General features: G+C 37.4%; 1 protein-coding gene across 12 annotated transcripts in view; it reads left to right on the plus strand.

The window, feature by feature from the left end:
• Nucleotides 1–26415, plus strand: part of sog (chordin short gastrulation) — a 190755-nt gene that overhangs the window by 73303 nt on the left and 91037 nt on the right. For 9 of the 12 annotated variants that reach the window (XM_073973283.1, XM_073973284.1, XM_073973280.1 and 6 more), the window contains one exon: nt 6118–6166. The exons of 2 other annotated variants lie outside the window; for them this stretch is intronic. The gene's annotated coding sequence lies outside the window, so the exon portion shown is untranslated. Of the gene's footprint in view, nt 1–6054; nt 6167–26415 lie in introns of all 12 variants that reach the window. One more of the 12 variants, XM_073973281.1, reaches the window with a different exon arrangement.

Here is a 26415-nt window from a genome sequence, read left to right on the forward strand (position 1 = left end):
CGGCACTGCCATAAACACAACAAACAACATCAGTTGTGAAATAAGAAGAAGAATTGTATTGGCCAACAGATGCTACTATGGATTAAGTAAGCAATTTAAAAACAAAGCCACATCTCGTCAAACAAAAATAACACTATACAAAACGCTGATACTACCCGTGCTAATGTATGGCTCCGAAGCATGGGTACTTGCGCAAGCAGATAAGGCAGTGCTTGGTGTGTTTGAGAGGAAAATTCTTCGAAAGATCTACTGGCCGATTTGCGTTGACGGTGAATATCGACGTCGTATGAACCACGAGCTATATAAGCTATACAAAGACATGCATATAGTTAAACGTATCGAGATGCAACGATTGCGTTGGATAGGCCATATCATGAGAATGAGCGGTGATGAACCCGCTAAAAAGGCGTATGAATACATGCCACATGGCGGTGCACGCAGAATCGGCAGGCCTAAGCTTCGATGGAGCATACAAGTGGATGAAGAAATGAAAAGGCGCGGTATTCCAAAAAGTCAAGCGAAAAACAGAGAGGAATGGAGATCTTTTCTTAGTTCGGTCTTTGGAACAAATGTTCTGTAATGGGCCAACTAAGTAAGTAATATTTTTATAATTTTTTATTTGCTATATTATGGATATTTATGAAATCAGTCGTATTATGTACATTAATCACAAAAACATACGATTGTATACAAGTAAATGACTAAAAATTTACTTTGCATGTGAATGCTATAGCATTCACGTCATCCTACGTCACCATGAAAATCAATGCTATAGCATTCACGTCCGCGAACGTGTTAACACAAAGTATATATGTAAACTCAGTAGAGAGTATTAAACATTTTAGATACTAGTCCTTGGATGTTTAGAAATGAAAACGAACCATATCCGACCATGTTCGGTATAGTCCCAATTTTAACCAAATTCTCCAACAAAATTGACGCAATAACTAAACAATTTTTGAAATGAATGTTACCTACAGTCTCTGGCATAATTATTTTGACAAAATCTACATTTGTCTTAAAAGGCATATAATTATTGTCACCATTCATAAAACGGGATATTAACAGCTTTCTTTGACCTCTCAGCTAAATAAAAATTAGTGGATCAAAGAAATTCCAGCATAATTTGTGATTAGATAGGCAAATGTTTAAAAAGGGAGGCAAAAGCAAAACGGCATAAATATCTTGACACGTCATAATTATGTTACTTTTGGAACTTAATCGTACCTTTTATGCACGATCTAGGCAGAACATGTGAAATTACAGAAGTTTCTCCCCGGTAAATAGAGCAGAATTACAATTCGAATCTTACTTATGCCCACAAATCCTCATATTCTGAGCAATTTCGATGTCAAAACAAGTTCTCTGTTAGGGCTAGAACCTCCAGACATTAGACAAAATTAATTTGAAGCCATATTTTGCTATTCCACTCAGTTGAGTGGCATAGCTTCAAAAATTGTCAATTAGATTTTCAATAAAAATCATTTACACCTCACAACCTTGTGGCAGGGCATATTGTGGACTGATATAACAATATATGTGACCACATATATAAACTTAGTCCTACACTGTAATTTATAAGATATGCATCTTGTTGTGTAGGAATGAAATAATTTAAATAAATAAATAATTCATCTTAAATACACTTTTCAGTAAGCTTGAGTTAAAAACCCGCCAAAAAATTGGGTATCTTTCTGAAATAAATGTCCTTCTCATACTATTTCCATACTTAAATGCTCCCAGGCATCAGAATAGTCTGATCCACCATTTAAAATACTGCGATATTTAATTTTTATCGTTAATGCTGTGGACTATAATGAATATTTTGGGACTTTGAACTATATTTTATAAGAACATGGTAGTAAACTGATCGAAGTGGTTTGTATTCATTTGCAGAAGACTGCTACTATGGTAAGGCTGAATTTTGTGGAGCAAGTTTGGAGCGTATTTCGGGTTCAAACTTAAAATGTTCTTATTCTCATAAGAAAGTCGAAATCCGCAAAATATTCCCAGATAATAACAATAATCATAAAACATCATTTTCTATGATTTTCTCATAGAAAATGATGTTTTATGATAAATCTCTTGAATCCCTATATCCTTGAAATATTAATCCGTAAATGGGTCCATAATGGTACAGATGTGTGTGAAATATATTATTTTTACCGTAACTGTTAATAATCAAAAATATAAAAAGAACATTTTTGATTATTGAGGTCTAAAAATCAATAGAACAATTTTGTCAAAATACCTATGCCATGCAGTGAAATTTTATATCCATTACAAAGGTGCAAGCGTATACTTGAATTGATAAAATTTATTACTAATTTTAAGTACTTAAAATATTTTTTCATATTTTGTCGAAGACTAGTCCGGTAAGAAACCACACACATCATTATTTCAAACTTGTCAAAATGATTATGCCAGACACTGTATGGTTTACCGTTTGGAGTATCCCATAATTTTCAAACACATTAGCTCGTATTCGGCATTTTGGGTTATAATTACCGCATTTTCAGTATTTCGAAGCTATTAGCCGAATTTTTTCAAGTATCGTTGGTGATATGGATTTTGGAAATACTTTTGGAAATACTTGCAGAGAGTGGTCAAAATAGATCCACGTTTGAATACAGGGATTGCATTCGCCAATATGACGAATGGAAATATACAGTGTTTATACAGTGTTTGTGGTGAAGGGGTTAAGTTCGGCCCGAACATAACCTCTTTTCTTCTTCTTTAAAGTACATATCCAGATATCAAACACTAACTTCGAATTAAAAAAGTTTTGTATTATTTTGCCTTATTATTAGACAGCGGAATCCTATGCAAATGCATATATGGTTAGGATGGTCGTAGAGAAAATCCGAGTAGACAGAAACTCGTTTTATCACAAAACAAAACGAATTAGGCCCAGAAATTTGTGCATATTTTACATATCGTGCATATTATGACATATTTTTACATATTTGCATAAAATAAGCCCATGCAAAAACATATCCAAAAATATATACAAGGATTTGTGGTCTAAATATCTCACCGAAATGGCTGAAATTTTGTATTAAGTCATCCTTGCGGGTATAAAACTTTCCGCCTGAAATTTCATATAGCCCCCATAGAATGGTACCTCCGGATTTCTGGTATTATGAAGGTTGTGGCCTCAATATTCCTCCGAAATGGCTGAAATATGGTATTAAGTCTTCCTTGCGGGTATAAAACTCTACACCTAAAATTTGTCGGTGTAGGTTCAGGCCTTCATATAGCCCCCATAGAACGATACCTCCAGGTTTTCGGTATTTTGGTGGTTCTAGCTGTGGTTATATATTTCTCTATTTTATTGACTTGTCTGAAGAGGATTTTAAACAGAAAAATTGTACACACAAACATTTTTGTACCTATTATTGAAATATTTGTTGCATACGAAAATATGCAAAATGCATAAATTTTGCATATGTCATATGTTTTTATTGCAATTTAATCAGAAGCCAAAAATATGCCCAGTCCCAAAATTTGACATGAATCGGACCAAAAATAGGGGTTGCATAAAATTCCGCTGTCTACTTATTATGTTTTCAATTGAACCATTTTTGACAACGAGGGCTGATTTTGATAAGAAGATCTATCTCAAAAAAAAAAAAAATGTTATTTGTACACCAATTACACTGTGATACAAAAGTGGACAAAATTTTTTTGCAGGATTTCGGTTTTGTGGGAGTCCATAGAAGACGAAAATACCTTTGGTTTCTTTGGGTCACTTCGGGTTTTGATTTTATAACGGCATTTATGCTAACGTGCTATATGTATACACTTTCATACGGGCAAAATGTGCTTCATCGAAATATCGGTTTTAGAGTCCAAGTATGTTTGGACGAAATATGTTTTAGACAATATGGAGTCGATTTAGCAATGTCCGTCCGTTTGTCTGTCTGTTTGGCTGCCTGGAGCGCACGATAACTCTCGAACGGATCAACCGAGTCGGTCCAAAATTTGGCTTTCACAATAATTCGTCCAAACTTAGTTTAAGTTCGAAGATGGGTTATATTGGTCCACTTCTTCCGGTACCTCCCCCACAAAAGTTTGAAAATGTTCGGAAAATTTGTGCGCCCGATTACTCTTGAAGGGAGTAACCGATTTGGTCCATACTTTGCACATCGTGAAATTTGTACTAGACTTAGATGAGGTTCCAATATGGGCTCAATCGGTTCACTCCTTCGTGTACCTCCCACACAAAATTTCGGAGAAGTTCAGTTTAGGACCTGTTCTTGAATCGATTCGTTTTTTGTTGAAGCAACTTGTATTCACTTCCCCCCCATACGATGGTACAAGTTTCATCAGGGGCAGGTCTATATAGCCTGAAATTTACAAAAAACCCATGTGACGCCGTGTGTAGTTGTTGAAGCTCAAGATAACTCTCGAAAGGATCTGCCGATTCGGTCCATAATTTGGCCTTCGTACTATTTTGTGGAAATATAGTTTAAGTTCAAGATAAGCCATTTCGTTCCACACCTTTAGGTACCTCCCCCACAAAAGTTCAAAAATGTTCGGAAAAATTGTGCGCACTATAACTCTTAAAGGGAGTGACCGATTTGGTCTATACTTTACACATCGTAATATATCTAACAGATATAGCTCTTGTCCGAATATGGACTGTATTTGTCCACTCCTTCGGGGACCTCCCACACAAAATTTCGGATAAATTCACTTTAATACCTGCTCTCGAATCACTTTGATTTTTGTTGAAGCAACTTGCATTCGCTGTCTCCATTACTGCGGTAAAATCTTTATCAGGGGCAAGTCCATACTTCTTGAGAAAACAGCCCGAAAAGTGTAAAAAAATCCCTATGGCGCCATGTGTAGTGGCTGGAGCACATAGCAACTCTCGAAGCTTTGAGCTTTTATCCTAGTCCATATTTTTGTTATGATATAATTTCTGTTCCACCGCAGTGTCGTCCGTTGAGATTATTTAAAACTGGTCTCTTGCTACAAATTAGTAAATGTCTGTTGTACAAAAAAAGGATTTTTCTGTCGTATTTTTATACCCTCCACCATAGGATGGTGTCACTACGTTTGTAACTACTCGAAATAATAATTGTAGACCCCACAAACTATATATATTCTTGATCAGCGTGCAATTCTACATCGATATAGCCATGTCCGTCCGTCTGTCCGTCTGTCTGTCCGTCTGTGTAAATCACTCTAGCGTCCGAACGGATTGACGTAGGTGGATAAAATTTTGGGAAATTCTATTATTTGTACGTAGGACTTTTGGTATTGAAAGTGGGCTATGTAGGTCCACGCTTTCGTATAGCCCCCATACAAAATGACGCATGACGCGTCGTCGTTTTAAGGAATTTTTAAGATATTTGTTCCATTTTACCACCGAAATGGTTGTAATTTGGTATTTTGTGTCTCCAGAGGCCAAAAAACATTCCTAACAAAGTTGGTTTATATAGGTCCACGTTTTGGTATAGCCCCCATATGACGCCCCATATAAAGTACGCGTCATTTTAATATATTTTGATTGTATTAGTCCCATTTGACAACAGAATCGGTTGCAACTTTGGATTTTGTGTTTCCAGAGGCTAAGAAACATTTCGACCATAACATGTTTATATAGGTCCACGTTTTGATATAGCCCCCATAGGACGATATCTCCCGATTTTCGGTATTTTGAAGGTTTTGGCCTCACTATCACACCGATATGGCTGAAATTTGGTATTTAGTCTTCGTTGGGGATATAAAACTTCCCCCCAGAAATTTGTAGGTAGAGGTCCGCGCCATCATATAGCCCCCATAGAACTGTATCTTCCGATTTTCGGTATTTTGAAGGTTGTGCCCACATTAATCCACCGAAATGGCTGAAATTTGTGGTGGAGGGTATAAAAAGTTCGGCCCGACCGAACATAACGCTTTTCTCACTTGTTATTATTGATTATGGTCCGAAAGAATTAAAGAAAATGGGTTGCAATTAAAGTGACGTTAACTACAAACAAAAGTAGCCGTTTTGGCCCCTTATCTATGGTACTGTCGCCAGTTTAAATTCCAGATTTGTTACAGGAAAACCATTCTTATTCTTCATTTCATCGTAAATAATACAATTTCTCCTTTTCTTAATTTCAGGTATCGAACTTCAAAAGCCAAGCCTTCTGCGCAAATATCGAACGCATACGTATGTATATTATTTAGGAAAATATAGCTTAACATACTGCCTGCATGCATATCCTGCATGCACAACTGGTTAAAGTATTTTAAAAATAAATCTGAAACAAAACAAAAAGCACAGACTTGGACACCTTTCAACGGATTTTAAAGATTGCAGAACTGAATTCTAAAGTATGCCCAAAAATTATGTCTTATTTGAAACACTGTGCACTACACTAGTCTAAGTCTAAGAAATAACGGAATATTAAAGTTCAAATTAAAGCGAAACCTATGCAAATTTTGTGATTATGAGCGGGCAAACAAACAAGTGACCAGAACAGAGAATATAAAATTAATAAATCTTTATTATTATTACTATTATTGGGTTAATTAATTTATTGACTATTCTAATTGATATTTAAACAAGCACAACAATAACAAGTTTAGTCTGGAGATAAGAAACCAGAAACAATATTCAAATACGTTGTAATAATTTATGAAACAAAGCAAACAAATCTCTGGCAACTCTCTCAAAACAAAAACAAATAAAATCGAATTAATAAAAAATGCAAAAAAAGAAAAAACTGTAAATTAGTTTTTAAATTTCCCCGCACAAAAATTAAATTGCCCAAAGGCATTTTGAGTCATAACCCCCACCCGGTATCGCAGATAGGTTGCTAACTACCAAATATTAGCCAACGATCACTCCACTCTTTGAATGAATGAATTTCATGTCTCATGCAGACCAGGCACATCGTCGTTGTAGCAGTTAATTTGAAATTTTGCTTAAGGCCAAAAAAAAACTGACTAGCATAACTTATTCGTACCTTTTTCTCTGCTTTTTGGATTGTACATCCATACATACATTTATACGTACACAAGCGAATGTAGGTATGGTGCCAGCTTTTGATGGTGCCATCCGGACCCAAAGGGGTGGACAACTTAAACTAATAAAAATCACATCAACATCCCCATTAGCAGTTGTCTAATTTTAATCGATGCGAAAATAAAAATGAAAACAGCAACAGCAGCGGCAACTAACTACCACACTATCATCCTCCTCACTGACCATAACACACCGGCCGAACGAACGTAACAACTTGACGTACATTTATTAAAATAATAAATAAATTATTATCATGTTGTTATTGTTGCTGTTGTTGTTTTAGATATTCTTTTATGTTTAGATTTATAAACAATTCACCTAATCGTGTCGGCAGAGAAGGGAAGCGCCAACTCATCCACACAAAAAATTGCGTTATAATGTTAAGTTTAAAAATTTACCTGACCAATGGTGGTTATCTGGCTAGCTAGTGGCTAACTGGCCGACAACAAACTGAAGATGAATAATTATAAAATAAAGAAGAAACATTGTTTGTTGTTAGACTTTGAAAGAAATTTAATCCGATTGCCAAATAACACGCAAGCAATTAGAAAAGTTTCTTTATTTTTGTCTAGACACACGAGGGTCACTAAAAAAACTTTCTGGCCTAGCCAACACGCAGTGTCGCCAAGCGTTATTTGACTTTTTTGGGAAAGTTTGATAGTTTTTAGACTAAGCGTACTCAGGACAGTTTCACATACGACCATGTGTTGTTTACAGTGACTTGAAAAAATCACTTTGCAAAAAATGGAATTTACTTGTGAACATTTTCGTTTTTTAATTTTTCACAATTTCCGACGTGAATAATCGATCAAATTACATCTTTGTATGTCGATAAAGGACCATCCTACAGCACTATGAAAAACTGGTTTAATGAATTCAATCAAAGCTGACACTGGCCAAAAAACGAAGTTCGTGAGGGTCGTCCAAAACGGACGTTGTGCCAGAAAAAATTAAGCCGTGTGTGAACGGATAATGCAAGAACGCAGTGCTGCATACCGTGAGATAGAGGCATCCTTGGGTATTTATTCCACAAACTAACATTTGATATTGCATGAACACTTGGCGTATAAATAGGGTTTTCCTCAATGGATACCCTGTTGATCGGTGCACAAAATTTCGAAAAAAAATGCGGTCGCGGCGCTTCAAATGACGTTTAAAGGATGGATCCAGATGACGAATCATGGAACTATGCGTATGAACCCGAAAATAGCAGCAATCGCCAGAAGATACTGTAAAAACGTTCAAAAACCATGTTTTGGAGGTGTCTCAAACAAGCCACAGTAAACAACCCAACACATGGTCGTATGTCAAACTGTCCTGAGTACCCTTTGGCTAAAAACTGTCAAAATTTACAAATAAAATGTCAAATGACGCCTGGCGACACTGCGTGTTGCCTAGGCCCGAAGGTTATTTAGTGACCCTCGTAGGCGTAGTTAGGGATATTCTTACCGCTTAAAGGTCTTAGATACATAGAAAGCTTTAAAGTAGAACCTTTACAGTAGAACCTTAACAAATTCTATAGATATAAAAGGGCCTCAATAAGACATCTTTCAATAGAAAGCCCTGAAGACGTTTCATATTTTCAGAAACCTCATAAGAAGTATTTTATATATAAAAAAACAATACAATTAAGGTCTTATGTTTACAGAAGACATTTAAAATCTTCTTCTTAGAAGTTCTCCTATTTTCAAAGATCCAACGATCTTTTTTAAGGTCTTCAGTACATAGACAACCTTTAGCGGATGTTTGTCTGTAGAACACCTTTAGGAGGTATTATGTTTAACAAATAAACAAGTAAGAACGGCATTATGTTCGACCGGGCCGAACTTTTATAACTTCCACCACTAAAAACGAATCTTACAAAATGTTTTTACAAATCTGATCGGATTTTGATATAGCTCCAATATGCATATTTGGCCAACTTTGGGTATTTTGGGTCCTATATAGCTATATTAAAATCCCATCCGATTTTGATAATTTTTGGAGAATTCGTTTTTTTTTTTGCCATAACAGTAAACTGATAAAGTTTTTCATGGATTGGACCATATTTGCGGCCTTTAGGGAATTTTCGTGAAAATTCACCTTTGGCCCGTGTTAACAATAACTGATCGCCATAAAATGTTAGGATCAAATAGTAAAAAACAAGTAAGGGTGGGTTACAGTCGGAATGGGCCGACCATGTGATACCCTAAATTACTACCCCTGGACAGTAGTTTTTCACGGAATTTCTTTTATAGAAGTTCGGTCATACATACATAAATTGATATACATGATAACCTACCGGAGATAAATCACATCCATACTTACTCTCTTACACCTTCATTACTGGAAACGTTATGTGTTATTTTCCTTATTTTATAATGGACAGACTGACCATCTATGTATCCATATACATAAATGTTTCTTCTACAAGTAAAAAAGTATCAGTCGACTTTGCCGACAGAGGTATACCCTCAGCATGTGTATATTGAAGCAATTTTTTTCCCCAAAATACGTATGTATTTAGGGGGTTTTAAAAAAATTGGGCGTTTGAACCGACAAAAATGTTGATTAGGATTAAAGATCAAAAGTTTTGCGGAGGGGATACAAACAGGAATGGATCGACATTGGCCGTTATGGATGTGGATCTCCAGTCACAACATATGGTGTCATAGGAGGTTTTTACACTCTTCGGGCTGTTTGCTCAAGAAGTATGGACTTGCCCCTAAAAAAACTTTTAATATCGTAATTGAGGCAGCGAATGCAAGTTGCTTCAACAAAAATCAAAGTTAGTCGATATTAGGTCTTAAAGTGAACTTATCCGAAATTTTGTGTGGGAGGTACCGGGTGGAGTGGACAAGCATAGTCCATATTTGAACCTGATCTATATCTGGTAGATATATCAGGATGTGTAAAGTATAGACCAATTCGGCCACTCCTTTCAAGAGTTACCGTACGAACAAATTTTCCGAACATTTTTGAACATTTGTGGGGAAGGTACCTGAAGGAGTGGACCGATATGGCTTATCTGCAAACTTAAACTATGTTTGGACAAAATATTACTAAGGCCATATTTTGGACCGAATCGGCAGATCCGTTCGAGAGTTATCTTGCGCTCCAACCACCTAACACGGTGTCATAGGTGTTTTTTTGCAACTTTCATGCTATTTTCTCAGGAAGTTGGACTTGCCCCTGATGAAACTTGTACCGTCGTATGGAGGGCAGTGAATACAAGTTGCTAAAACAAAAATCAAAGCGATTCGAGAGATGGCCCTAAACTGAACTTTTCCGAAATTTTGTGTGGGAGGTACCCGAAGGAGTGGACCTATTGAGACCATATTGGAACCTCATATTACTCTGGTAGAAAGTTTACGCTATACATAGTATGGACCAAATCGGTCACTCCCTTCAAGAGTTATCGTTCGCACAAACTTTCCGAACATTTTCGAACTTTTGTGGGGGAGGTATCGGAAGGAGTGGACCGATGTAGCTCATCTTCGAACTTAAACTAAGTTTGAGCAAAATATTACGAAAGCCAAAATTTGAACCGAATCGGTTCATCCGTTCGAGAGTTATCGGGCGCTCCAGCCAGCAGGACAGACAGACTGACGGACGGACATGGCTAGATCGACTCCAAATTGTCTGAAACACATTTTGTCCAAACATACTTGGGGTCTAAAATCATTATTTCGATGAGGCACATTTTCATCGTATCAAAGTATATATGAGGAAAAGTCAAAATTTTTTAGTTTCCATGAAGCCAAGGTTTGCCCTATTATAATACGCGAACTATTGTAGTTTACCAGTAACTATGACTATTGCTGGATTATTTTAAATGTTTTTGTACAAAGCTCAAAAATTTAGCAAAAAAATTTAATTTACGTGGTAGTTACGACCGCGTAAAGGAAAAAAACATAGGTAAAAACACGTTGAAGCTAAACAGGGTTTTTACATTGCTATTCGATTTCTGATTAAACCATTCAAATGACGGACATCTGTCCAAAGTAAAAGTAGGAGAATACAAAATGAAGATTACACTTCTAATGTATCACTTTCCAAAATTTCCACTGCATCCACCTTTTATGGATGCTGACATTTTGAAGCCGGATTTTAGGTGTTTTTTGTATTTTTTATGTAACTGGGACGCGCATTCGGATATTTCGAAAAACCAATTATAGGATTAAAGAACTCGCGATTTCGCATAATCTGATATGTATATTGAGTATGTAGCCCACACAGCAGCGGAGTGACCTACTGCCAAAGGCCAAAATTTAGTGTGATATTTTTTCTAAAAAACCTATTTTTTGGGTACATTATTTACAATATCGTCTTGAGTGTGCTGGTACCCCGCGATATTTTAGTTTTTCGACGATCCGGATCATATGAATCACAGATCATAAAAATCCATCTACTAGAACGGCGGAAATTGCTACTGCAAAAATTGAAAAATTTGCGAAAAATGTTTTTCAAAATATTGCTGACTAATTCGCGTTTTATATGGATCGTTTCCATTTCAATGAAGAAAGTGAATCATCACTCGCGTTTGTGCGAAAACAGCGGTTTGAAAAATTTAGTGGCGTGGGAGCTGTATCCGATTTATCCAAAAAATACTGTGTGATGCTACATCCACGGTTCTTGATGGATTTTATGGAAATATGTTTAGATCGATGTATTTTTTCACGGTGGATAGTGAAATCGGATGCGCATAAAAAGTGTGTGCACTTTGTGCAAAATATAAGCGTTATACAGTTTGTTGCACACTAAACTGCAGACGATGCTACATCTTAGCGGCCAAAGTAAATCCTGGCAAATGTGTACAAATTACCCGATACAATTTTATTTCAAGATTATACCCCATTTAAAGGAACCCAACATTTATTTGAAAGATATCCATATCTTCTGCTAGATGTTAGCTTGTTTTCAAGAAGTGATTAGAATAAAAAATGTGATTTATTGCGTGAAATTTAACTAAAATAGAAGAAAAACTCCGACCTATTTTTCTTACATTTTGTTCAACTAACTCACAAAATAAATTTTAATAAATATTTTCTCTTACAAAAATTTTATAAATTTCCTCAATATATTTTTTTGTTTTCGCTATAATTTGAAAACCACTAAACGGATTTGTATAGTTTTGGTTTCATTTGAATCTTCGCGATGTATAGATTACGTACATATTTTTTATATGCACAACTTTTTCACTAAAGTTATGGGACCTTAGTAAACATATAGTATGTAGGGAGCCCCTAATTAAGAGAGTTTCTCAATATAATGATTAGAGTCTTTTAAAGATTTTTTCTTTTTATCAGAATTGAAACCGCCACTTTTGCGCGCAACAACCAAAATTAGTATCACGAACAGATTTAAAAATGGCATTTTTTTCCCAATCTATGCACCAAAAATCTTTCATGTAGCTTAAAAAAAATTAATTTTTTTTTTATGGAAAACTAAAAAATTTTGTCTTTTCTTCATATACCCTCCTTAGCCTAAAGGCTGAGGGCATAAAAAGTATCAGTCGATCTTGCCGACAGAGATATACTCTCAGCCTATGTGAATTTAAACTTTCATCTACGAACAGGTCGAATGTATTTAGGGTCTTTTCAGAATTTCTTGGCCATTTGTGGACATTTGAACTTGCCGACAAAAATATGGATTAGGATTAAAGTTCAAAAGTGTTGCGGAGGAGGTACTTAAAGGAATGGACCGACTTGGTCCATTATGGAAGTGGATCCTATTTTGGAAGACATATGTATCTTTTCGATATATATCGCGCCCACTAATCATTTCAGAGGATACATTTCCAACGGATCTTCGAACAGACCCAAAACTGCAGTTAGACACAAATGTTGAACCTTTGTGGGGGAGGTACCCTAAGGAGAGAACCGATATGTGCCATTTTAGAAGTTAAACTAAAATTTGGAGAAAATATTGGGAGATCCAAAGTTTGGACCAAATTGGTTGCCCCGTTCAAGAGATATTGTGCATAACATTTTAGTGAAATTTTTACCGGTGTCGACCATCTTCGAATTGAAACTAATTAAGGCTTATCTTCGAACTTAACTTTGCAACTTTCAGGCTATTTTCTCAGGATGTATGAACTTGTATCTAGATTTCAACAGACAGACGGACGTACAGAAGAAACGACGAACATGGTTATATCGACTTAGAATTTTTTGCTGATCGGGGATATATGTACTTTATAGGGTCACCGACGAATATTATAAATTTAATTGTACCCTCCATATTATGGTGGAGGGTATTAAAGAAGCAATTGGCTTTGCCGACAGAGCTATACCCTCAGCTTTGCCTACGGAGATATACCCCTGTTTCAATTGAGATATCTATGGACCGATCGAATACTGGCTATATCCCGATATCGAGACTTTTGTGTATTTATCTAAATGATTCCGGATGTTCCGAATAAATGCTTATCTTATGCTAATAAATTTGATTTTATAAATGTCGAACTTTTTCGAAGTATGTACCTGAAGGAATAGGCCAACATAGTCCATTTTCAATGTGCATCTTATTTTCAGATTCACTCCCTTCTTATTTATGTCGCGCACCAGTTGGTCACCGTATGATTTAGAGCTATTGAAAAAAATAATATCACTGAAAACAGGATCACAATGTTGAAATTTTGTGAGCGAGGAATTCGAAGATGTTGTCCGATATACGAGTAGACCATCTGGGAGGTCACCGTACAAAGAATTTTTAACAAAGAATTGAATTGAAAGAATTTTTACGATGTACAAAGCTCGAGAGTTACCTAGCGCACCATTTTAGCGAAAAGTTTAGAACTCCGTTAGAGAATTATCGTGCGCACTAGCCAGACAGACAGGCGGGTCTAATTCGACTCGAAATTGTCTGAAATGGATTTCGTCCAAACTAACATTGGGCTGAGAGTAAAAAAAAAACAAATTTAGGATGTTTTGTACCACCTACTGATGACTTTAGAGGGTGCTCAACACATAACCTGCACTACTCAATGTTGTTATCTTCAAACTTACTTACCATATATATTCAAACATACTTACCATAGATCCATAGTACAATTCTGTACTCTGATTTGCGAAGTGAAAGAAGCGACGTAGTGCAACGTCCTGAGATTGTTGGTCAGATTGACTTCTATACCTTGCACCCAGGTCAATCCTGCCAGATCTTTACGGGTTTTTCAAAGTAGAACTCATTGAGTTTGTCGTGGAAAAAGCTAAGCAGTGCCTTAACGCAGTATTCCACGTGTAGGTCAGAACACTAGGGGGGCTAGTTCTTCATTTGTCTCATTTCCCTCAACATAGTAATGTCCTGGTACAAGCGAGTCTCTTGGTAATCTCAGCGAGAGATCATCAACTCCCACTATAAGGAGAGTCACATCCCCTTTCTCTTCCCTGTGGAAGACTTCCCATCACTTCCGTTCCAAAGTCTCATTTTGTTTTCCAAAGACCTCGAGCATTAGTTTGCCATACTCCTTGACCTACATCGCCACTTTGGTCGGGTAAGGGGTTTCGTCCTACTCACCAGCTTCAATTTTCCACCTTCCCAAGGAGTTGTTATGCTGCAGGATTCGCGTGTGTGTGGTACATCAGGAGATTGCATTTAAGCTCACTGCTGAATATTTTTATTGGTCCACGCCTTTGCAGGACGTAGTCCAACAATCTGTCGATTACCATCTTCACGATGTGTATCTTTGTATCACGATGGTGATCTTTGTGTACCCTAGCAGAACTTCTACAGTTGTCGATCACGGCATAACACAGCTCGTCCATGTAATGCTTTTTTGGCTATCTTTGCGTAAGAAGGGGCGTCTCCGGGTCTGCCTCTACAGCCAATTTTCTCTTCTGGAAGGTCCTGGATTTTTTTCGGAGTCTCCAGTAGTTGCAGTCGATTCAATGGTCGGGCCCCCCGAGCACAATTTGTCGCCCTCTGCCAAAGATACTCTGAACAGTCTCCTTTGCGAAGGTGTTGACGAGGTTGTCTCGGGACATTTGAAGGTGCGAAGTATTGTTTCTTTTTGAAATCTTTAACTATTTCTGTTTACCTTTAGAGGTATTCTGCTTATAGAAGGCCTTTAGAAGGTTTTCTATTTGTAGAAAACTCTTGCCGATAAGGTTTTTTGTAGTTGCAAAAATATCCTCCACCTTCAGACTTCAACCCAAACCTCACTAAATTTTACATATGGTCAACTGAAAAGCCCAAAGACGTAACCCTCAAAGGGTTACGTTGAGGGTTACGTCTTTGGGAATTTCAGGTGATGATATGCAGAATATATGTATGTGCTAAGCTTCAATTCTCTAACACACGAATCTATCGAACTTTTATATTATTCAACTACCCCAATTTATATATGTATATGTGTGTGTACAGCGTGTGTTATTGTTAATTCTTTTGTTTTTGTTGTCATGTGTTTGTTATCTTAATTTCAGGTTCAAATGCTTAATGTTTAAATATCGTGTTTTCAAATTGTTTCAATTTAAGCGGTTATTAATGGTCAAATCGGTCACTGAATCTGTGATACGAACTTCATTTAGAAACAAAAAGTGGTGGTCAAGAAGTGGGCAGGGACAGTGCAGAGAACTTTGCATATGCATTAACATTTAAGCATCAACATAGGCGCCGTCGTCATCGTTCGTTTGTCTCTTTGTTCCATGGTGGTGGGCTCTGGTGGGCTACTTAGTTGATTGTTAGGTCCGTGGTTATTGTCTGACGTAGTTCGACTATGAATAGATATGATAATGAAGTTGTTAATGTCGGCGCAAATAAACAGACAACTGCAACAACAACTACTACAATAATAATGCAAATGACCATCATGATCAGCAGCAGTATTGTAAAGATCATAGAATAGAGAATATCTGCCATTAGCTAAACAGCCTCAAGAGACAAAATCGAAAAATCTATGAATGAATAAAATACGTCTTTTTTGTTTAATTATTCAAATTTCTTAAGTTGTTTTCGCTTGCAATAAAATTTGCTGTAATGCTAACAATAAAAACAGCGGGGAACAAAATGCAAAAAAATGGAGAAGTACAAAATAAGCAGAGGTGATGGAAAGAAACGAAAATAATTACGATGAACGTTTATGAATCAGAGACATAGGTAGACGTCTCACAATGTAGCGAGTTCATATTAACTGTGGCCAAAAATAGAAGGAGTTGTCGTAGGTGCATCAATTTTGGTACAAGTACCTATTATTGACTTACAATCTTCAGGACAACAAAATTAGACTGGTCGGTCCACGTTTTGATATAGCCCCCATAGAACCGTACCTCCCGATTTTCGGTATTTTGAATGTTTTAGACACAATAACCAACCGAAAGTATTCAAATTTTGTGGTTAGTCTTCGGCAGAGGTATCAAAAATTCCAACAGAGAATTGTGGGCTTAGGTACAACGGTACCTCCCGATTATCGGTATTTTGAAGATTTTGGCCTCATTATTACACCGAAATTTATGAAATTTGGTATTTAGTCTTCGAAGGGGGCATTATATCTTCTCCTTGAAAGCCTGATTATCTCACCGAAATGGCTGAAAATTGGTATTAAGTCTCCGTTGGGAGACTTATAACCTTCCACCAGAAATATGTCGGTATAGGTCCTCGTCTTCCTATAGCCCCCATAGAACCGTGCCTCCTCATTTTCGGTATTTTGAGTGTTGTGGCCTCAATTTCCACCCGATATGACTGAAATTTGGTGTTTAGTCTTCATATTGTCTGTGAGCATATTGAATATATCAAACTCTTGTCTTTATATATGAGAAATGTCCTCTAAAATTTTTTTTTGACCGATTAGTGGTCAAATAACGTTAAATTTTTTGTAAAAAATCGAATATTGATTTTCGCTGCAAACAATTTTTTTAAAAATTGATATTTTTAAAATTCTCTCGTTTTAAAGCAAGATTATTAGGTACTTAATAAGCCCACAAAAATATATGATGATCGGTTCATTCGTTTTCGCGCTACAGCCGAAAAACAACAAAACGTTTTGTTAAAAAAGGGGGTATCCTCTCAGTGAGGTGGTCGCTGAAAAAGAGAAATGACACATTCGTCTGCAAACCTCTGCAGCTGAGACCTTTATATATTTGAAGTACTCACTTTTTACTACTGATACAGCAAAAAATGTCGATATACACTTTTATACAATTTTTTCCCACTATACTCAATAATATTTACATGCAAACAAAAGTGTAGCCAAGTTTATTACATCCCAAGAGAACTTAGGAACCATATTTGCAGCGACCGTTACTTTTAAATTTTAAATATTAACGCATAATATAATTTATTAATTTTAGAAAAAAAACAAGTAAGAACAGACTTTAGTCGGACGGGGCCGACCATGTGATACCCTATACCACTAAACGCGTCTTCTTGGGATAAAGTTATAAGATGTGCATTAGAAATTTTACCAATTTTCACACAAAAGTTTTGATCAATTTAACCCGCTAAATATTATCCGATCATACCGTTGACTTGCACGCTACTTCTTCATCTCAAACCAAAACTACGTTTAAAATTTCGCGCCGATCGGACTATTATTGCGACCTACAGAGCGGCTACAAAATCGAGCAAAAATTTTGTTTTTGGTCCATTTCATCCCTTTAACATTTCACGATCATCGCCAAAAACTAATCAGTTCTATTCTGGTCCAAACCCGACCTCCATACTAAATTTCGTGACAATCGGTCCATAATTGCGGCCTCTAGCTTGATTACAATTTTTAATGGACGGACAGACGGACGGACACACATCGCTAAATCGCTTTATCTCGTCGAGATATGAAGTTTGGTATACCACATGAGGGGTCTACGACGAATATTTCGCGGCGTTACATGAATTTTTGGGAAAACAAACTTATTATACCCTTTTCCACATTGTGGTATAGGGTATAAAAACACAAAAATGCGTATTAACTAAAATTGTCGGATTTAAATCCTTATATAGCAGAAACTACTTCACGTATCAGTACCAAAATTCAGATTCTTCTTAATTAATATGTTTTCTATCACTCCTCATCAATAAATTTGTTCAACGAATTATTTAATTTTTACCATTTTTGGCCACGGTCGTGACACTGTGCGTCTCCCTTGTGCCTTTGGAGATGTTTGTGGGAACATATTGTTGCGGAATAAGGTTTAACTTAACCCCTTGTATAAATTATATTATTTCCCTATATGATTTACACCAAATAAAATGCGTGTTTTTTAGTTTACTATTCTACAATGCTTTATTGACCTTATCTCTCTTTCTTATCCGTACCCAACTTTACTAAGCAAACACGTGATGGTCCTTCGAGGAAATATTCTTAAAAAAAATTACTTCTTGATGGTCCTTCGAGCAAATATTCCTTAAAAAATCTACGACGTGATGGTCCTTCGAGCAATTATTCTTGAAAAATAAGCGACTTGATGGTGCTTCAACGACTTGTTGGTCCTTCGAGCTATTATTTATTAAAAATATTATTTAAAAATGCTCAACTTGATGGTCCTTCGAGTAAATATTCTTTAAAAATCTACGACATATTGGTCCTTCGAGTAAATATTCTTTAAAAATCTACGACATATTGGTCCTTCGAGATATTATTCTTTAAAAATGCACGACTTGATGGTCCTTCCAGCAATTATTCTTTAAAAATCCACGACGCGTTAGTCCTTCGGCCAATTATTCTTTAAAAATATTCTTTAAAAATGCACTTCTTGAGCAAATATTCCTTAAAAATCTACGACGTGATGTCCCTTCGAGCAATTATTCTTTAAAAATACTCAACTTGATGGTCATTCGAACAAATATTCTTTAAAAATCTACGACGTGATGGTCCTTCAACTAATTATTCTTTAAAAATCTACGACGTGATGGTCCTTCAACTAATTATTCTTTAAAAACTCACGACTTGATGGTCCTTTGAGCAAATATTCTTTAAAAATCCAAGTCGTGATGGTCCTAGGAGCAAATATTCTTTAAAAATCCACGAATTGATGGTCTTTCTAGCAAATATTCTTTAAAAGTCCACGACTTGATGGCCCTTCGAGGAAATATTCTTTAAAAATCCACGACTTGATAATCCTTCGGGAAAATATTCTTTAAAAAACCACGATTTTATGGTCCTTCGAGAAAATATTCTTTTAAAAATGCACGACTTCATGGTCCTTCGAGCAACTATTCGTTAAAAATTCACGACTTGATGGTCCTTGGACCAAATATTCTTTAAAAATCCACGAATGAATGGTTCTTCGAGCAAATATTCTTAAAAAAATTCTCGACTTGAAGATCCTTCCACCAAATAATTTTTTTTAAAAATCTTCGAAATAATCCACGATCCACGCCTTTATGGTCCCTCCTTTTCTCCACATATACTAAAATCAAAAACAATTCCCTTTACATGGTCCTAAATTACCAAACCGACCCGAATTTTCCTTCAATATTTTCCTTAAAAATTACGATAACATAAAGTATGCATCCACGAATGGATGGTCCTTCGATCATTCTACCAAATATTTAAAAAAAATCCTCGAACAGATGGTCCTTCGAGCAAACATTTTTAAAAAATCCATGATGTGATGGTCCTTCCACCAAATATTCTTTAAAACTTCACATCTTTATGGTCCTTCCTTTTCTCTACATATACTAAAATCAAAAACAATTCCCTTTACATGGCCCAAAATTACCAAACCGACCCAATCTTTCTTTCAATAATTTTCTTCTAAATTTCGATTACATAAAGTATGCATGGTCGTGTATGTGTGTGTGTTTGTTAGTGCAAATTGTCTGTCTATGGCAGAAAGTCGACAATTTTTAATTGTTGTCGGCAATTAATTTGCATGTAAACACAAATTGAACCTAGGACACAAGCAGTAGTACACTCAGCAATGCGAAGGCAGAAAAATGCATAACATGCCCTATACAGAGTTGAATATATTTGCCCCAACCAAAAGCACTTATCGACATGCTGGGTGCCACATACCCCATGCAGAATGCTGCTCACTACTTGACCGTTCGTTGATATTTTTTCGTAGTTCTTTTTTTACTTTGTTTTTTCATTTAGCACTTTTCCTTATGCCAAGTCATGTTGATTCCCAACTTTACCGTACTCTTTCACACGTTGTACCCCTTCATCGGGGTGTACAGTTGGTTGGTAGAACTTTTTATTAAACAGACCACAAATTACAACATCCACAGAGCTTCTGAGGCAGGCAGGCAGTCGTAGTAATGCCAAACAACGTGATGATAGTACCCTCCATTACAACAACTGCAATTGATCTCTTGGCCGATTGCCGGTACACGTTCGCATAAAGCCTACTCCACATAAAATATAGGAGTAGCCAACTGGGTATTGTATACAAACCAGACGGTACTTTTAGTACTTGATGATCAATGTTGCTGCAATTTTTTTCATGTCAGAGTAAGGGGTGTGTAAAAGGGGTAGAGAATGTTTGGACAGATCTTCAAGGGGCATCGTGCACAGTGGTTCCACTCTTAAGGGATGGTGCGATAAAAAGATTTCGAGTTAACCGATCGATTTGATTTTTTCAGTAATGTTTGATAGTGAGTTAAAGAATTTTTTGTTTTTAAATCGACGACTTGATCGTCTTACGATCAAATATTCTTCAAAAATCCACGACTTAATAGTCCTTCGAGGAAATTTTCTTTAAAAATCCACGACTTGATGGTCCTTCGAGCAAATATTCTTTAAAAATTCAGGCTTGAAGATCCTTCGAGCTAATATTCTCTACAAATCTACCACTTGATGGTCCTTCGAGCAAATATTATTTAAGGAAATTCTCGACTTGATGGTCCTTCGAGCAAACATTCTATATGAAAATCCACGACTTGATTGTCCTTCGGGCAAATATTCCTTAAAAATCCATGACTTGATGATCCTTCGAGATGGTCATACGATCAAATATTCTTTAAAAACCCACGACTGGATGGTACTTCGAGCTCATATTCTTAAAAAAAATACGACTTGGAAGTCCTTCGACCAACTATTCTTTTAAAAGTGCCTGCACCATACCCCATTTCAGGCTGGTACTTTACACTCTGTTAAAATTTTCGGACTTCCTTCTATCTCCTCAACATCTTGAGTTTCTCACGCTTACTTGTTCTTTCTTCTGAAAATAAAAACCTCTTCTCTCCACTTCTCCGATATTTTTCACTGGCGCTTAGTGTTCCTTCTAAACACAGGGTTCCCAGGGTATACCGCTGTATTCTCTTCAGTAGACTTTCGACACTCTTGATCTACCATAGAATTATAGGTGAGGATTTTTAGGTACCCAAGTAAAGATTTTGCAGCAGCTTGAAAAGAGTGGACTATTCTTTGCCATTGTGCGGAGCTGGCTTGCGCTATCTGTTGTGTTTGCACTCGACATCCAGCTCTAGTCCTGTGTGCGAACCTTGAAATAGTCCGAATCGATGTTCCCTTCCCGAATTGATTGGGCATCTAACATAATCAATCTGGTTTCTGTTTTCCCCATCTGGAAAATGTGGATTAGGGTTATAACTTTTTTGCAATTTTTGCAAATATCAAAAATACCACCGCATAGCCATGTAGAACATAAAAGCTTCTATAAAATACGGCGTAATTTTTTCTCTATCGCGAAAAAAGTTTCCGCACCAAATGCATTATTTAATTTTATTTATCATAATGGCATACACGCTTTTTGTAATAAATTATTTATAGTTTTAATCTAATTTAAAATCAATATCAAACCATTCTGGCCTAATTTGTTACGAAATAGTGACATTTTATAGCATATAATGACAATATTGCAATTTTTTGTTTTTCTTTATAAACTCGCGAATTTTATGTTTGTATTTATTGTACCTATCGGCCAAGAGAATATGTGGTCATTTGCAACGAATTCGAGAAAGTTACAGACTGTTTTAATGACTTTGCCTTTGAGAATATTATTTGTTTTCTATAAATATTTGTTCAAACAAAACAAATAAAATGTTTTAATAGAAAAAATATCAAAAGGGTTTTAGTAATCGTAGTCGGTGCGGAAACTTTTTTCACCGAATCGAACTAAAACACGCGTTTTCGTTATCAGAACAATAATCCGCACATGGTACTGGCGTGGTCTTTTTTTGGTTATATCCCTAATGTGGATGTGTTCGATCGTGTACTGTTTCAATTATAATGTTCTAGTTCATCTGTATTTAGACTCAAAAATTCTGCAACTTGGACTGATTGGTCTAGAGGTTCTCTTTTATACCTTTGGTCCTCTCTCTCTCTCCCTAGATCATAAAGATATCTCCTGATGTGCCTGGGTGGGGGAAGCCTGTCTATTAAATCGCGACAGGGATGCTCATAGCGATAATCCTGTTGAATTGATGCACCAATAAAACCTTCGCCTCCCCATGATGATGGTCCACTGGTGTCATGACCCCGTCGCAAATAACTGTGGCGTGCGCGAACGACTTAAACATTGGTATCGAACGTTACACCCAAAATGTTAGGGTAGTAAGTGGTCGGAATCAGTGTACCATCGACTAATATGTTCCGTGGGATCCTTATTTAAGCCGTCCAAGTGGTGAACAGTGTGGCAGTGGATTTAGCAGCGAATATTTTCATATTCCTCTGATGGAAGAACTGCACTAGGTCAGTTATGCATCTCTATGTCGTCTGCAGGATGTGAATTTCAGAAAGGTAGAGGTTAAACATTCGACCATCGACTAATATGTTCCGTAGGATCCTTATTTAAGCCGTCCAAGTGGTGAACAGTGTGGCAGTGAATTTAGCAGCGAATATTTTCATATTCCTCTGATGGAAGAACTGCACTAGGTCAGTTATGCATCTCTATGTCGTCTGCAGGATGTGAATTTCAGAAAGGTAGAGGTTAAACATTTCCAGAGGTATCACCCCGCCGTGGGGAACTCCATATATCACTCCAGGGGTTTTGGAGTTCCTGTTTCTGAAGCCCACAAACAGTTGATTATCCAATGTTTCAAACACGACAGGAGAGTGTTCTTCTCTATATTCTCGATCTGCTTGGCACAGTTGACGGTACCGAAGGCCTTCGTAGGTCAAGTGCCACCATCAAATGCCACCATCACTCTCGGGGTGCTTTATGAACTGTCGGTTAAAATGCACGCGCAACTTTTTGGGGGCAGTTACTGTCACGCCGTCAAAAGTGACAACCGTTCTATCACCCTTCTTTCCCGGAAAGAAGGGCGATTTAACCGTTGCCCACCATTTACTTATCACTGTACCAATGTTGGTCTACCCACTTGTTTCCCTTATGTTCGCTTACTAGCCTGTTGACTTCAAGGGTAAGTTCTCCAACTCTAGGATCTTCAGGGTTCGTACGACGAAACTCATCACGCTCATTTGCTAGTCCCGTCGCCTTTGCTGGAAAATTTTGTTATGATTTCGGGTATTCGACGGCTGCTGCACTGATTATGTCCCGGAAAGTTCTCTGAGCTACCTGAAGATCTGAGGGAGTGGGCAGCTCTTTGATGCGGTGATGGGTCCGAAATCTGTTGGTATATTTACGGAGAGGATGATAGGAATCAGGTCTGAGCCAAGGGAAATAACGGGTTGCCATGATACTCCTTTTATCAGACCTGTGACACAATGGTGATATCTGGCGAGATGGGGCAATCTCCTTTATTTTCGATGTACCGTCTTCATTCACCGGTCAAAGCATGGAGCTATCAAGTTGCTCATCCACCGCTGTACTCTTCTGGTTATTACCTATGACGGAATGCCAAAGCTAATGATGGGCATTGAAGGCGAAACAGCTTCTCATCGTGGGGAGGAGTAGTGGCTCTAGAATCTTTGGTACTAGCAACAGGTTAGAAATCGGCCTGTAAAACTCACTTCTGCTGGCCTGGCTTCAGTAGCGTGACTACCCTGCCAACTTTTCGGGCTTCTGCTACAATATGGGTGACTAACGATAGATTAAGGACACTTTTTAAATACTTATGTCAGGATTCATCCAGTTGCTTAAGCATTACTATTGATGTTCCGGGCATATAACGCACAGGGCTGAAGAGAGATAGGTCTGGACTGGACAGACTGGTGTATTAGGAAGGTATATCCGCCTCCTCCGCCTCTTGTGCGATCCTTCCGCAAAGCATTGTTACCATCCCAACATTGCAAGGTACAGATATCAGTGAGCTTTGTTTCCTGGATCGCAGCTACCATGATTTTTTCCCACCCATAGAGTCCACAATTTCGGTGAGCTCATTACGGAGATCGTTGCACTTGAATTGCAGGAATGATGCATTTCCGGGCCGCTGAACAATAACTTGTGGCGTTAGATGCTGCGTTTGTTGTTGTTGGTGAAAGTGCGACGACGATGATGAATTGGACGACGAAGTTGGGGTCACACTGGGAGATGTTCTGGCGCAGCAAGCAGCAACATACCTATCTCAGTAATCCTGGATGCGACTAAGGCCAGAGCAATCTCAACATTGTTGGCACGTGGTGGATGCGGATCTGGCCAACGGAGCAGATGCATACTGACCAGGGGTTCATCTCAATCCAGGGATAATGAACGAACACAAACACATAATTGTTGAGGTGACGGCCCTGGTCGAACATTCCTCCGAGTCAATCCGGTGCATACAATCGGCCGCCATGGCATTGATGTCGAGGTGTTGGAACCTAGTGCTGCTAACTTTTCATTGCTTTTAAAATAGTCCATTTTACATATATAGATATATTTATACCAGGTATCGGCACTAATAACAACGCAGTTATGCTAAACTCATCAAAATAATGGTTTGGACGAAATATGTTTCAGACAATTTGGAGTCGAGCAATGTCCGTCCGTCTGGCTGGCTGGCTGGAGCGCACGATAACTCTCGAATGGATCAATCGATTCGGTCCAAAATTTGGCTTTCGAAATATTTTGTCCAAACTTAGTTTAAGTTCGAAGATGGGTTATATCGGTCCATTCCTTTCGGTACCTCCACCACAAAAGTTCGAAAATGTTCGGGAAATTTGTGCGTACGATAACTCTTGAAGGGGGTGACCGATTTGGTCCATACTTTACACATCCTAATATATCTATCAGATATAGATCAAATTCGAATATGGACTATATTTGTAGACTCCTTCGGGTACCTCCGGACAAAATTTCGGATAAGTTCACTTTAAGACCTGCTCTCGAATCACTTTGATTTTTGTTGAAGCAACTTGAATTCGCTGCCTCAATTACGACGGTAAAAGTATTTTTAGGGAAAGTCCATACTTCTTGCCCGAATGGTGTAAAAAAACACCTATGGCACAATATGTAGTGGCTGGAGAGCACGATAATTCTCGAACTTATCAACCGATTTGGTCCAAAATTTGTCCTTCGTCATATTTTGTCCCATCTTAGCTTCAGTTCGAAAATTGGCACACAACTTCCGATAATTCCCAACAACATATAAAAATGTCACTAAAATGGTATGCACGATATCTCTTGAATGAGGCAAGCACTTTGGTCCAAACTTTGGATCTGCTAATATTTTGTGCAAATTTAGCATAACTTCTAAAATGGCCCACACCGCTCCTCTCCTTAGGGTACCTCCCCCACAAATATTCAAAATTTGTGTCCAAGTATAGTTTATGGTCTGTTCGAAGATCCCTTGGAAATGTATACCGATGCTGTTAGTTGTGGTCCTGTTTCGAGCGATATTTTGTTTTCCGTGGACAAGTCCATGCTTCCTGGCATAATGGTCTAAAAGTTATACGATGACCCAGTGAAATGACTAGTGGGCGCAATACCTATCGACAAGATATGACTCCCAAATAAGATCCACTTACATAATGGATCAAGTCGGTCCATTCCTTGAAGTACCTCCTTCGTAACATTTTTGGATTTTAATCCTAATCGACATTTTTGTCGGCAACTTTAATGTCAAAAAAGGGCCACAAAATTCTGAAAACATCCTAAATACTCTTAATCTGTCCGTAGATGAAAGCTTAAATTCACATAGGCTGAGGTTATATTTCTGTCGGTAAAGCCGACTGACACTTTTTTACTTGTTGTAATAAATCTCCGTTATACCCCTCGTCCCACTGTCCCGTCAATCTTAAGCAGTTGTTGTTGGCGGTTGCCTCAATGGCCTGGCTATGCAAAAATTGTAGCATTTTGCCACACATTATGGCATGAGGACAACAAACCAAAACATTGTGGATCTCGATGCAAAAATTCGCAAGGGGTAGTGCCCCAAAAACACGAGAGCTAAGACAACAAAAATGTATTTTCTTTAAAATTAATTTAAAAATGTTGTTGTTACACATTAAGGTACTGTTGTTGTTGGTGGTGATGCTGCTGCTACATTTGTTGCCGGTTCAGATGCTAAAAGATATTTGTTGCTGATATATTTCTAGTTGTTGTTATTGTTGTTGAAAAGCCAAAGAAAATGATGCCGGCAACAGCGATGACAAGATTCTCCCGATGATGATGATGATATTTCATGATACGACT

The sequence above is a fragment of the Musca autumnalis genome, unplaced genomic scaffold (genome assembly GCF_047663935.1).
Source record: "Musca autumnalis isolate F117 unplaced genomic scaffold, ASM4766393v1 scaffold_3, whole genome shotgun sequence".
Taxonomy (NCBI): Eukaryota; Metazoa; Arthropoda; class Insecta; order Diptera; family Muscidae; genus Musca; species Musca autumnalis.